We start from the raw sequence: 13,968 nt of genomic DNA on the forward strand, positions 1-13,968 counted from the left end.
TGTACCCATACTAGAATCTGTCAAAGAAAGCGGTACTCACATATAACAGTCATTCCATCTGTAATCCATACAGTCAAAAGACTGAAAGTATTCCAGTGAGGGGATTTTTTTTATTTAAAAAAGGCCAAGTTAGTTTATCTGGCGTTCAATATACTAGATACAGTTAGGCCTGTGTTTCATACATCTGGAATTAGCAAACTAATGTGCTGGGGTTGGGAAAACATATATGTACCCATACTAGAATCTGTCAAAGAAAGCGGTACTCACATATAACAGTCATTCCATCTGTAATCCATACAGTCAAAAGACTGAAAGTATTCCAGTGAGGGGATTTTTTTTATTTAAAAAAGGCCAAGTTAGTTTATCTGGCGTTCAATATACTAGATACAGTTAGGCCTGCGTTTCATACATCTGGAATTAGCAAACTAATGTGCTGGGGTTGGGAAAACATATATGTACCCATACTAGAATCTGTCAAAGAAAGCGGTACTCACATATAACAGTCATTCCATCTGTAATCCATACAGTCAAAAGACTGAAAGTATTCCAGTGAGGGGATTTTTTTTATTTAAAAAAGGCCAAGTTAGTTTATCTGGCGTTCAATATACTAGATACAGTTAGGCCTGCGTTTCATACATCTGGAATTAGCAAACTAATGTGCTGGGGTTGGGAAAACATATATGTACCCATACTAGAATCTGTCAAAGAAAGCGGTACTCACATATAACAGTCATTCCATCTGTAATCCATACAGTCAAAAGACTGAAAGTATTCCAGTGAGGGGATTTTTTTTTATTTAAAAAAGGCCAAGTTAGTTTATCTGGCGTTCAATATACTAGATACAGTTAGGCCTGCGTTTCATACATCTGGAATTAGCAAACTAATGTGCTGGGGTTGGGAAAACATATATGTACCCATACTAGAATCTGTCAAAGAAAGCGGTACTCACATATAACAGTCATTCCATCTGTAATCCATACAGTCAAAAGACTGAAAGTATTCCAGTGAGGGGATTTTTTTTATTTAAAAAAGGCCAAGTTAGTTTATCTGGCGTTCAATATACTAGATACAGTTAGGCCTGCGTTTCATACATCTGGAATTAGCAAACTAATGTGCTGGGGTTGGGAAAACATATATGTACCCATACTAGAATCTGTCAAAGAAAGCGGTACTCACATATAACAGTCATTCCATCTGTAATCCATACAGTCAAAAGACTGAAAGTATTCCAGTGAGGGAATTTTTTATTTATTTAAAAAAGGCCAAGTTAGTTTATCTGGCGTTCAATATACTAGATACAGTTAGGCCTGCGTTTCATACATCTGGAATTAGCAAACTAATGTGCTGGGGTTGGGAAAACATATATGTACCCATACTAGAATCTGTCAAAGAAAGCGGTACTCACATATAACAGTCATTCCATCTGTAATCCATACAGTCAAAAGACTGAAAGTATTCCAGTGAGGGAATTTTTTTTTTATTTAAAAAAGGCCAAGTTAGTTTATCTGGCGTTCAATATACTAGATACAGTTAGGCCTGCGTTTCATACATCTGGAATTAGAAAACTAATGTGCTGGGGTTGGGAAAACATATATGTACCCATACTAGAATCTGTCAAAGAAAGCGGTACTCACATATAACAGTCATTCCATCTGTAATCCATACAGTCAAAAGACTGAAAGTATTCCAGTGAGGGGATTTTTTTTATTTAAAAAAGGCCAAGTTAGTTTATCTGGCGTTCAATATACTAGATACAGTTAGGCCTGCGTTTCATACATCTGGAATTAGCAAACTAATGTGCTGGGGTTGGGAAAACATATATGTACCCATACTAGAATCTGTCAAAGAAAGCGGTACTCACATATAACAGTCATTCCATCTGTAATCCATACAGTCAAAAGACTGAAAGTATTCCAGTGAGGGGATTTTTTTTATTTAAAAAAGGCCAAGTTAGTTTATCTGGCGTTCAATATACTAGATACAGTTAGGCCTGCGTTTCATACATCTGGAATTAGCAAACTAATGTGCTGGGGTTGGGAAAACATATATGTACCCATACTAGAATCTGTCAAAGAAAGCGGTACTCACATATAACAGTCATTCCATCTGTAATCCATACAGTCAAAAGACTGAAAGTATTCCAGTGAGGGAATTTTTTATTTATTTAAAAAAGGCCAAGTTAGTTTATCTGGCGTTCAATATACTAGATACAGTTAGGCCTGCGTTTCATACATCTGGAATTAGCAAACTAATGTGCTGGGGTTGGGAAAACATATATGTACCCATACTAGAATCTGTCAAAGAAAGCGGTACTCACATATAACAGTCATTCCATCTGTAATCCATACAGTCAAAAGACTGAAAGTATTCCAGTGAGGGGATTTTGCTTATAAAAAATAATATATTTCATTGTGGTGCGAGTTGAATCGCAACAATGAAGAAAAATACTATTAAGGGACGAGGACGCGGTCGTGGTGGTGTCCGTGGAGCCTCTGTTGCTGGTAGAGGACGTGGCCGTTCGGCCCCAGGCGCACACAGTAGGGAACGAACTCCCTCAACTAGCCGGCAGAATGTACCGCAATATCTCGTGGGGCCCAATGCCGCTCTTAGGATGGTAAGGCCTGAGCAGGTACAGGCATTAATCGATTGGGTGGCCGACAGTGCTTCCAGCACGTTCACCACATGGTCTTCCACCCAGTCTTCTGCGGAAAGCGCACAGGTGGCACCTGAAAACCAAGCCCATCAGTCTGTCACATCACCCCCAAGCATATCAGGGAAACGGTCTGAGCCACAAGTTATGCAGCAGTCTCTTCTTCTGTTTGAAGACTCTGCTTCCAGGGTTTCCCAGGGGCGTCCACCTAGCCCTTCCCCAGTGGAGGAAGACATACCATGCACTGACGCACAACCACTTATGTCTCCAGATGAAGAGGACATGGGAATACCACCACAGCAGAGTCACCGACTCTCTGATGATGACGAAACACAGGTGCCCACTGCCGCGTCTTTTTGCAGTGTGCAGACTGAACAGGAGGAGGTCAGGGAGGGAGACTGGGTGGAAGACGATGCAGAGGACGATGAGGTCTTAGACCCCACATGGACTGAAGGTCGTGGCGATGACTTTCACAGTTCAGAGGAAGAGGTAGTGGTGAGACCGAGACAACAGCGAAGCCAAAGAGGGAGCAGGGGGCCAAAGCAGACGAGCCGCCGCCCCCAGAGTTCGCCTGCTACTGGACATTGCCAACAGGGACCCAGCCCCACAAAGGCAGCTTCAAAGAGTTCCCTGGCATGGCACTTCTTTAAACAATGTCCTACCGACAAGACCCGAGTGACTTGCACGCTCTGCCATCAGAGCCTGAGGCGAGGCATTAACGTTCTGAACCTCAGCACAACCTGCATGACCAGGCATCTACATGCAAAGCATGAACTGCAGTGGGGTACACACCTTAAAAACCAGGCACTCGCTGAGGCTCCCCCTGCTCCCTCTACCGCTGCTGCCTCGGCTTCCGCCTCGAGAGGAATGTTGCCACCTGCCGAGCAGCAAACAGAGGATGTGCCACCGACACCACCACCACCGTCAACTAGCGTCTCCACTATATCACACAGCAGCGTTCAGCTCTCAATATCTCAAACCTTAGAGAGGAAGCGCAAATTCCCCCCGAGTCACCCTCGAGCCCTTGGCCTGAACGCCAGCATTTCTAAACTGCTGGCCTTTGAAATGCTGTCATTCCGGCTGGTGGACACAGACAGCTTCAAACAGCTGATGGCCATGGCTGTCCCGCAGTATGTGGTTCCCAGCCGCCACTACTTCTCCAAGACAGCCGTGCCTTCCCTGTACATGCAAGTGTCCGATAAAATCAAGTGTGCACTGCGCAACGCCATTTGTGGCAAGGTCCACCTAACCACAGATACGTGGACCAGTAAGCACGGCCAGGGACGCTATATCTCACTAACTGCACACTGGATGAATGTAGTGGCGGCTGGGCCCCCGGCGGACAGTTCCTTGGCGCACGTCCTTCCGCCCCCTAGGATCGCAGGGCATCATTCTCTGCCTCCTGTAGCCTCCTCCTCCTACTCGGCTTCCTCCTCCACTGCTTCCACCAGCTCATCCGGTCAGCCACACACCTTCACCACCAACTTCAGCACAGCCCGGGGTAAACGTCAGCAGGCCATTCTGAAACTCATATGTTTGGGGGACAGGCCCCACAGCGCAAAGGAGTTGTGGCGGGGTATTGAACAACAGACCGACGAGTGGTTTCTGCCGGTGGGCCTCAAGCCAGGCCTGGTGGTATGCGATAATGGGCGAAATCTCGTGGCAGCTCTGGGACTAGCCGGTTTGACGCACATCCCTTGCCTGGCGCATGTGCTGAACTTGGTGGTGCAGAGGTTCATTCACCACTACCCCAACATGTCAGAGCTGCTGCATAAAGTGCGGGCCGTCTGTGCGCGCTTCCGCCTGCCGCTGCTCGCCTGTCTGCGCTACAGCGGAACTTCAGCCTTCCCGCTCACCGCCTCATATGCGACGTGCCCACCCGGTGGAACTCCACCTTGCACATGCTGGAGAGACTGTGCGAGCAGCAGCAGGCCATAGTGGAGTTTCAGCTGCAGCACGCTCGCGTCAGTCGTACTGCCGAACAGCACCACTTCACCACCAATGATTGGGCCTCCATGCGAGACCTGTGTGCCCTGCTGCGCTGTTTCGAGTACTCGACCAACATGGCCAGTGGCGATGACACTGTTATCAGCGTTACAATACCACTTCTATGTCTCCTTGAGAAAACACTTAGGGCAATGATGTTAGAGGAGGTGGCCCAGGTGGAGGAGGAGGAGGAGGATGAGGGCTCGTTTCTAACACTTTCGGGCCAGTCTGTTCGAAGTGGCTCAGAGGGAGGTTTGTTTAAGCAGCAGAGGACAGGTTCACAAGTCGCCAGCCAAGGCACTGTACTGGAGGACGAGGAGGATGAGGAGGAGGAGGTGGAGGGGGACGAGGATGACGCAAGTTCACAGCGGGGTGGCAGCCCAGGCCCATCACTGGTGCGTGGCTGGGGGGATACGGTGGACGATGACGATACGCCTCCCACAGAGGACAGCTTGTCCTTACCCATGGGTAGCCTGGCCCACATGAGCGAATATATGCTCCAATGCCTGCGCAACGACAGCAGAGTTGCCCACGTTTTAACGTGTGCAGACTACTGGGTGGCCACCCTGCTGGATCCCCGGTATAAAGACAATGTGCCCACTTTAATTCCTGAACTGGAGCGCGACCGTAAGATGTGCGAGTACAAGCGCACGCTGATAGAGGCGCTCTTGAGAGCATTCCCACATGTCACAGGGGAACAGGTGGAAGGTGAAGGCAGAGGAGTGGCAAGAGGTCGCCAACGCAGCTGTGTCACGGCCAGCTCATCTGAGGGCAGGGTTAGCATGGCAGAAATGTGGAAAAGTTTTGTCTCCACGCCACAGCTATCTGCACCGACACCTGATACGGAACGTGTTAGCAGGAGGCAGCATTTCACTATCATGGTTGAACAGTATGTCTGCACACCCCTCCACATCCTGACGGATGGTTCGGCCCCATTCAACTACTGGGTTTCGAAATTGTCCACGTGGCCAGAGTTAGCATGTTATGCCTTGGAGGTGCTTTCCTGCCCGGCGGCCAGCGTTTTATCTGAACGCGTATTCAGCACGGCAGGGGGCGTCATTACTGACAAGCGCAGCCGCCTGTCCACAGCCAACGTGGACAAGCTGACCTTCATAAAGATGAACCAGGCATGGATCCCACAGGACCTGTCCCTCCCTTGTGCAGAGTAGTCCTTATTAACTGCCTAAAACATGTCTTGTTGTGCTACGGGCCACTTCTTTATTTGATACAAATTTTATGAAACCCACAGTTGAATGAAACTCTTCTCTGTCTGGGCGCCGGGGCCTAACCAGATGAAAGTGGCCGGTTAAACTAACGGGTGACATGAAGCCATAACCTCTGCCATGCTACCTCTGTCTTCTGTGTGGGTGCTGAGGCCTAAGTCAAATAAAGCGGTCTTCTGCTGTGCTGGGGGATATGAAGCTAATCTCTGACCTCTCTCCTCTGTCTGGGTCCAAAGGCCTAAATCACTGAAAGAGGCCTTCTCCTGTGGTGTGTGATATGATGCCAGAATATGTGCTGTGGGGCCTCTCTCCTCTTCCTGGGTGCAGGGGTCAAATAAACTAAATTGTGGCCTACTCCTGTGGTGGTTGATATGATGCCTGATTCTCTGATGTGGAACCTCTCTCCTCTGTTTGGGTGAAGGGGTCAAAGTAACTAAATGGTGGCTTCTCCTGTGGTGGCTGATATGATGCCAGAATATGTGCTGTGGTGCCTCTCTCCTCTTCCTGGGTGCAGGGGTCAAAGTAACTAAATGGTGGCTTCTCCTGTGGTGGCTGATATGATGCCAGAATATGTGCTGTGGGGCCTCTCTCCTCTTCCTGGGTGCAGGGGTCAAAGTAACTCAATGGTGGCTTCTCCTGTGGTGGCTGATATGATGCCAGAATATGTGCTGTGGTGCCTCTCTCCTCTGTCTGGGTCCAAAGGCCTAAATCACTGAAAGAGGCCTTCTCCTGTGGTGTGTGATATGATGCCTGAATATGTGCTGTGGTGCCTCTCTCCTCTTCCTGGGTGCGGGGGTCAAAGTAACTCAATGGTGGCTTCTCCTGTGGTGGCTGATATGATGCCAGAATATGTGCTGTGGTGCCTCTCTCCTCTTCCTGGGTGCGGGGGTCAAAGTAACTCAATGGTGGCTTCTCCTGTGGTGGCTGATATGATGCCAGAATATGTGCTGTGGTGCCTCTCTCCTCTTCCTGGGTGCAGAGGTCAAAGTAACTCAATGGTGGCTTCTCCTGTAGTGGCTGATATGATGCCAGAATATGTGCTGTGGGGCCTCTCTCCTCTTCCTGGGTGCAGGGGTCAAAGTAACTCAATGGTGGCTTCTCCTGTGGTGGTTAGTATGATGCCAGAATATGTGCTGTGGGGCCTCTCTCCTCTTCCTGGGTGCAGGGGTCAAAGTAACTCAATGGTGGCTTCTCCTGTGGTGGCTGATATGATGCCAGAATATGTGCTGTGGTGCCTCTCTCCTCTTCCTGGGTGCGGGGGTCAAAGTAACTCAATGGTGGCTTCTCCTGTGGTGGCTGATATAATGCCAGAATATGTGCTGTGGGGCCTCTCTCCTCTTCCTGGGTGCAGGGGTCAAAGTAACTCAATGGTGGCTTCTCCTGTGCTGATTGATATAAAGCTGATGGTTGTGCCATCTGACATGGTTGCCAGGGTCTGATTCAATGGGGGCCTACTCCTGTGGTGGGTGATCTAAATGCCTGATTCTCTGCTGTGAAACCTCTCTCCTCCGTCTGGGTGTAGGGGTCAAAGTCTTTCAAAGTCGCCTTCTCCTGTGCTGATTGATATGAAGCTGATGGTTGTGCCATCTGACATGGTTGCCGGGGTCCCATTAAATTGTGGCCTACTCCTGTGGTGGTTGATATGATGCCTGATTCTCTGATGTGGAACCTCTCTCCTCTGTTTGGGTGAAGGGGTCAAAGTAACTAAATGGTGGCTTCTCCTGTGGTGGCTGATATGATGCCAGAATATGTGCTGTGGGGCCTCTCTCCTCTTCCTGGGTGCAGGGGTCAAAGTAACTCAATGGTGGCTTCTCCTGTGGTGGCTGATATGATGCCAGAATATGTGCTGTGGTGCCTCTCTCCTCTTCCTGGGTGCGGGGGTCAAAGTAACTCAATGGTGGCTTCTCCTGTGGTGGCTGATATGATGCCAGAATATGTGCTGTGGTGCCTCTCTCCTCTTCCTGGGTGCGGGGGTCAAAGTAACTCAATGGTGGCTTCTCCTGTGGTGGCTGATATGATGCCAGAATATGTGCTGTGGTGCCTCTCTCCTCTTCCTGGGTGCAGGGGTCAAAGTAACTAAATGGTGGCTTCTCCTGTGGTGGTTGATATGATGCCTGATTCTCTGCTGTGAAACCTCTCTCCTCCATCTGGGTGTAGGGGTCAAAGTCTTTCAAAGTCGCCTTCTCCTGTGCTGATTGATATAAAGCTGATGGTTGTGCCATCTGACATGGTTGCCAGGGTCTGATTCAATGGGGGCTTACTCCTGTGGTGGGTGATCTAAATGCCTGATTCTCTGCTGTGAAACCTCTCTCCTCCGTCTGGGTGTAGGGGTCAAAGTCTTTCAAAGTCGCCTTCTCCTGTGCTGATTGATATGAAGCTGATGGTTGTGCCATCTGACATGGTTGCCGGGGTCCCATTAAATTGGGGCCTACTCCTGTGGTGGGTGATCTAAATGCCTGATTCTCTGCTTTGAAACCTCTCTCCTCGGTCCGGGTGTAGGGGTCAAAGTCTGTCAAAGTCGCCTTCTCCTGTGCTGATTGATATAAAGCTTATGCTTGTGCCATCTGACATGGTTGCCGGGGTCTGATTCAATGGTGGCCTACTCCTGTGGTGGGTGATCTAAATGCCTGATTCTCTGCTGTGTAACCTCTCTCCTCCGTCTGGGTGTAGGGGTCAAAGTAACTAAATGGTGGCCTACTCCTGTGGTGGGTGATATGATGCCTGGTTCTCTGCTGTGGGACCTCTCTCCTTTGTCTGGGTGCTGTGGTCAAAATAATAGTAAGTGACCTTCTCCATTGGTGGGTGACTTGAAGCCTGATTCTGTGCTATGGGACCTCACTCCAATTAATATTGTTTAATTTTTATTTATTTTATGTTAACTCATCATTTCCCTATCTACATTTGTTTGCAGGGGATTTAACTACATTTTGCTGCCTTTTGCAGCCCTCTAGCCCTTTCCGGGTGTGTTTTACAGCCTTTTTAGTGCCCAAAAGTTCGGGTCCCCATTGACTTCTATGGGGTTCGGGTTCGGGATGAAGTTCGGGTCGAGTTCGGATCCCGAACCCGAACATTTTTCGAAAGTTCGGCCGAACTCGTCGAACCCGAACATCCAGGTGTTCGCTCAACTCTATTTAAGAGGCTAGCGCTGGCTCTAGTTCCTTTTCTTGTCACTAGTCCCTGCCTACCACTTTATCTTCCTATTACTTTTTCCCTTAATAGAAGCATCACTGCTGTGTTAAAATTCCCTCAAAGACTGCCCCCCTCAAATTTGACTTCAACGCCTGACCTCACAAATGCTGGGTGAAAGACCCAGGCCCTGCTGATGAGGAAAACGACTTAGTTAGTGGCCCAATGACCAAGGATTTTGTTTGTTACCCTGTGTTTGAAAGCACACTGACTGTGGTGGAGGAGATAATAAAGCTGGTTGTGGCCAGTTTGCACATAAATCTGCAGTATTTGAGGGGATTCTTGATCTAAGTGACCCCCTAATCTGTCACATTATATAATTCCACAAATAGAAAAATGAATAAGCGGCACTCACCATTCGATGCAAATATGTATTTTATGCTGGGTACAGAGAGGGAAATAACAAACAGTGCAATCACAAGAACATGGCGACGACCGTTTCGCGTATCACCGCTTCATCTGGCCAATACTGAAAACCCCTTGATGCAGGTTCAATCCACAGTGGTCATACATATCTTTCGAAGGTATTAACCATAAAGTGAACTAATTACATGCAGGAGTAATTATGTGGTTTACCTAATCCTGTGTAAATGTGGTAGATTCTATATTGGCAGGACGGTCTGCTGCCTTTTTGAACGTATCCGTGAACACATACACTCAATTACCACCGGCAAGGGTGTCCCGCGCCTCATAGAACACATACAGTCCGTACATAATGGGGATAGGTCTGACCTCAGATTTGCAGGCTTAGAGGTTGTTTAGAATCCACCAAGAGGTGGCGATAGAGGACGGGAATTATTAAGAAAAGAAGGCAGATGGATTTTGCGCTCAAATGCTACCGGTCCTCTGGGACTGAATGAAAAACTTGATATGAGTGTCTTTCTGTGATGATTCAATATTATATGTATGTTTTTATTGCTTTTATAGTTTCACTGATATTTCACTTGAAACATTGATACACCCCCTAGTTGCTGACGTGGCCTGCACTCGCAATGATGTGCGTCAGCCCACGCCAGTATTACGCGCCCAAGTTAGCGCGTGTGACGCATAAAGGATGATGTAATTTGCGTCAAGGGATTTTCAGTATTGGCCAGATGAAGCGGTGATACGCGAAACGGCTGTCGCCATGTTCTTGTGATTGCACTGTTTGTTATTTCCCACTCTGTACCCAGCAATAAATAAATATTCGCATGGAATGGTGAGTGCTGCTTATTCATTTTTCTATTTGTAGAATTACATTTGCATCTCTCAAGCTGTGCACCACCAGATTGAGAAAGTACCGTGACCCCTGTTTTCTCTATGTGATCGGTGGTGAAGCGATAGTTTGCCGTAGTGCCAGCTAACCCTGGACTCTATATTACCATTTATACAAATATATATGAAAGTAGGTGAAAAATAAATCACTACAGCTCTCACCTGCCACCTCCCAGTGGAGCACGGAAAATCAGACCCGGACTGAGTCAGGTGCAAAATATGAAGAAACAATGGAATCCATTGTTTCTTTATATATATATATATATATAATAAAGAAAGACACCGCAGCACGTCCGTTTGGTGAAGAAAGTGGGACCCTTTATTCACCTGTGCGATGTTTCGGTCCGCTTACTGGGACCATTTTCAAGCAATACAGCATTGTGAAGACTGTGAGCATTTTATGCAGTCGTGGTCAATTAACATAAACAAGTGACAATCAATAAAATATACAAAATACAAGAGATATAATAAATATCAGAAGAATACAAATGTGACAAGCCCGGAAGATAGCTAAAATCAAAGCCGTGATCGGCATATAAGAAGCTTCCAGGTATACATTTTGGTCAATAATACAGTAAAAATACAGAAGTGACAATTAATAGTAAATCGTTATCACCTGTGAATATGTGAAGTTAACAGGACCGAGCATGGAGTTGGGCGTGCTCGATGGTGGGAGGATGAACTGCTGCGTGATGCGCCGCATGGAAGCGGCGTCCCGGAACTGCAACTGCGCATGTCCGTGACGTCACTGTGAGTCAAACACGTGATCACCCAGTGAAACGTCACATGACACGGCAACATAACATATCGGTGCCGTAAGTAAGGTGAAAACCAGCATCAAAACAGAAAATTCTGTGACAATACACGGATAGAACACCCAGGGTATGTGGTCGGGTGACATGCCATCTTGCGATGCGATGTCGTCCGGCATCTACGTGCACAGAAAAGGGGGAGGGCGAAACAGCGGCAGCCATCGCCCTCCCACTATGCTCGTCACAATTAACCCCTTATCGGGTGGGAATCCTGCACAGTAACCTTCTAAGTATACAAGTAACAGTAGTAAATGTAGCAGTAGTAAACAGTATGGTAAGCAGTGATCCAGGGATAAGCCGCACATGTTTAAAGTAAGCATCACGCCTCCCGCTGAGCAAAGCCCATCCAGCAACAGGTCCTAAAAAGTGAAACAATAAAAGAAATATATTATCCAAATATATTCATTAAAAACAAGAAAACAATTTTTTCAACACATGTACCGACAGGGGCAAAGCCAAAGGGAATCATATGAAAAGCCATGGCCTGTATTCTACATTCAAGCCCATCGGACGAATGGTTTGTAGCTTAAAAATCCATTCGGACTCACGTTTCTTGAGCATTTTGATACGGTCACCACCAGTCCGCGGTAACGGAACATGATCAAGGATCATAAACTTGAGATCTCCTTCGGCATGATCCATGGCCGCGAAGTGGTGCGAAACAGGCAGGTCTTTACGTTTTTTCCGTATGGAAAATCGATGTTGATTGAACCGGGACTTGAAGTCACATGTGGTTTCACCCACGTATAATAATTTACAGGGGCACCATAAAACATAAATAACAAAACAAGAGTCACAAGTCAAATAAAATCTGAGGGGGTAAGAGATCCCAGTTTGTGGATGGATAAATTCCCGTCCCTTCACCATGTATTTGCAGTTTACACAGTGAAGGCACGGGTAACTACCAGTTTTTTTAGGGGCCAGAAGTAGTTGGCGTGTACTTTTTTGTGAGCCTATATCAATTTTGACTAATCTGTCTTTTATGTTACGAGCTCTCTTGTAAGAAGTGAGTGGTCTGTTGCAGAATTCAGGGATATTTTTATGCTCGGTTTTGAGAATTGACCAGTGTTTGTTAATTATTTTGTTAACGTGTGAACTTGCTTCACAGAAGGTGGAAACAAAAGGTATTCTCTGAGAATGCTCACGTTGAGTGCCTTGAAACAATTCACTTCTCTCTTTTAGATTACTGCGTCTGCGTTGTTGTTGCAGTATAGAAGCAGGGTATTGTCTTTGTCTAAAGCTTTGTGTCATGGTCTCCAAAGTAGCATCGAGCACTGAGGTATCACTGACTATACGTTTAGCCCTGATAAACTGGCTGTAAGGTAATGACCGCACCATCATCCGAAGGATGAGCACTGTCAAACCTCAGGATGGTATTGCGGTCAGTGGGTTTAGTATAAACCTCTGAACTCAATGCCCCTCTAGTGCTGCGTACGTTCACATCCAAAAAATGTAGCATGTTGGTAGAAAATTCCAAGGTAAATTGTATGTCTGGAATCAGGCTGTTTAAATAATTGTGAAACAAATGTAACTCAGAGGCAGTACCCGTCCAAATAACAAAAATATCATCTATGTATCTCCACCACCTCAGCACATGGCTGAAGTGGTGGGACACATAGACATGCTGTTCCTCCAAATGGGAGACGACCATGTTGGCGTAAGTGGGGGCCACATTCGTCCCCATGGCCGTCCCTCTGATTTGCATATAATAGTCATCCCCAAAAAGGAAGTAGTTATTATATAAAATCATGCGCAATAGAGCCAGAAAAAAAGTACGTGCCTCACTGGTGTAATCAGATTTAGCTAAGGCGGATTCCACAACTGCCATCCCTATATCATGCTGTATAGAAGTATAGAGACTGACGATGTCGAAGGAGGCCAAGATGGCGTCCTCCGGCATCGTCACGTCTGCTAACTTAGACAAAAAGTCAGTGGTGTCACTCAAATAGGATTTTGAGTTAACCACATATGTCTGCAAAATCTTATCTAAAAAAATGGAGGCATTACTAAGTAAAGAGCCACGGCCAGAAACAATAGGTCGGCCGGGCGGGCACTGTAAATTTTTATGGATTTTAGGCAATAAATAAAATAAAGGGGTGATAGGATGTTCGATCTGTAAAAACTCACTTAGTTGCTCATCAATGAGGCCGATTTGTGCGTAGGTGTTAACTAGTGACTTTAATTCACGTTGTATGGCTGCTGCTGGATACTGCTGGAGGGCGATGGCTGCCGCTGTTGGAACGAAAGCAATCGAACAAATCCAAACCAGAGTCAGAAAAAAACAAAAAAGCGGGATGATTCCAACACTGGCAATTCAGCTACTTTTTTAGGGCCTCTACCAGTTCATGGAAAAAAGCCACAAGAAGGGGCGGTCGACACAGAAATCGATACCGTAAAAACAAGGAGCCAAAAGATGTTGAGAAAGACCAATGCCTGACTGAACAGACGGTGGTAAATATATCATCTCACATATTGACACCGGTACAAATGCAGCTACTTGAAAAGGGTCTGAGTTTTTGTCCGGCAAGCGGTATCAATTGGTATGAGTTGGAAGCCGATTTATTGTATTTCTAGATTAATTAAACTAAAAATCCATTTTCAGGATGTACACAGTGTTATTACTCAATCTATGCATGAATTACGTTTATCTGATTGGGGATTGAGGGTTAAGAGGGATTTTTCCCCCCAAATATCTTCCAAGGCGTTTGACGTGTTTTCAGATGCGGTGCTGGGTGACATACAGGAGCTCAAACATTCTGGACTCTTGGATCACATCCAACACCCTAACATTTCCAAACAGGAATTACAGGCACTTGAACAGTTAATCCATGACCACTCCCTCACCATCAAGTCTGCT

The sequence above is a fragment of the Bufo bufo genome, chromosome 8, assembly GCF_905171765.1.
Source record: "Bufo bufo chromosome 8, aBufBuf1.1, whole genome shotgun sequence".
NCBI classification, from domain to species: domain Eukaryota; kingdom Metazoa; phylum Chordata; class Amphibia; order Anura; family Bufonidae; genus Bufo; species Bufo bufo.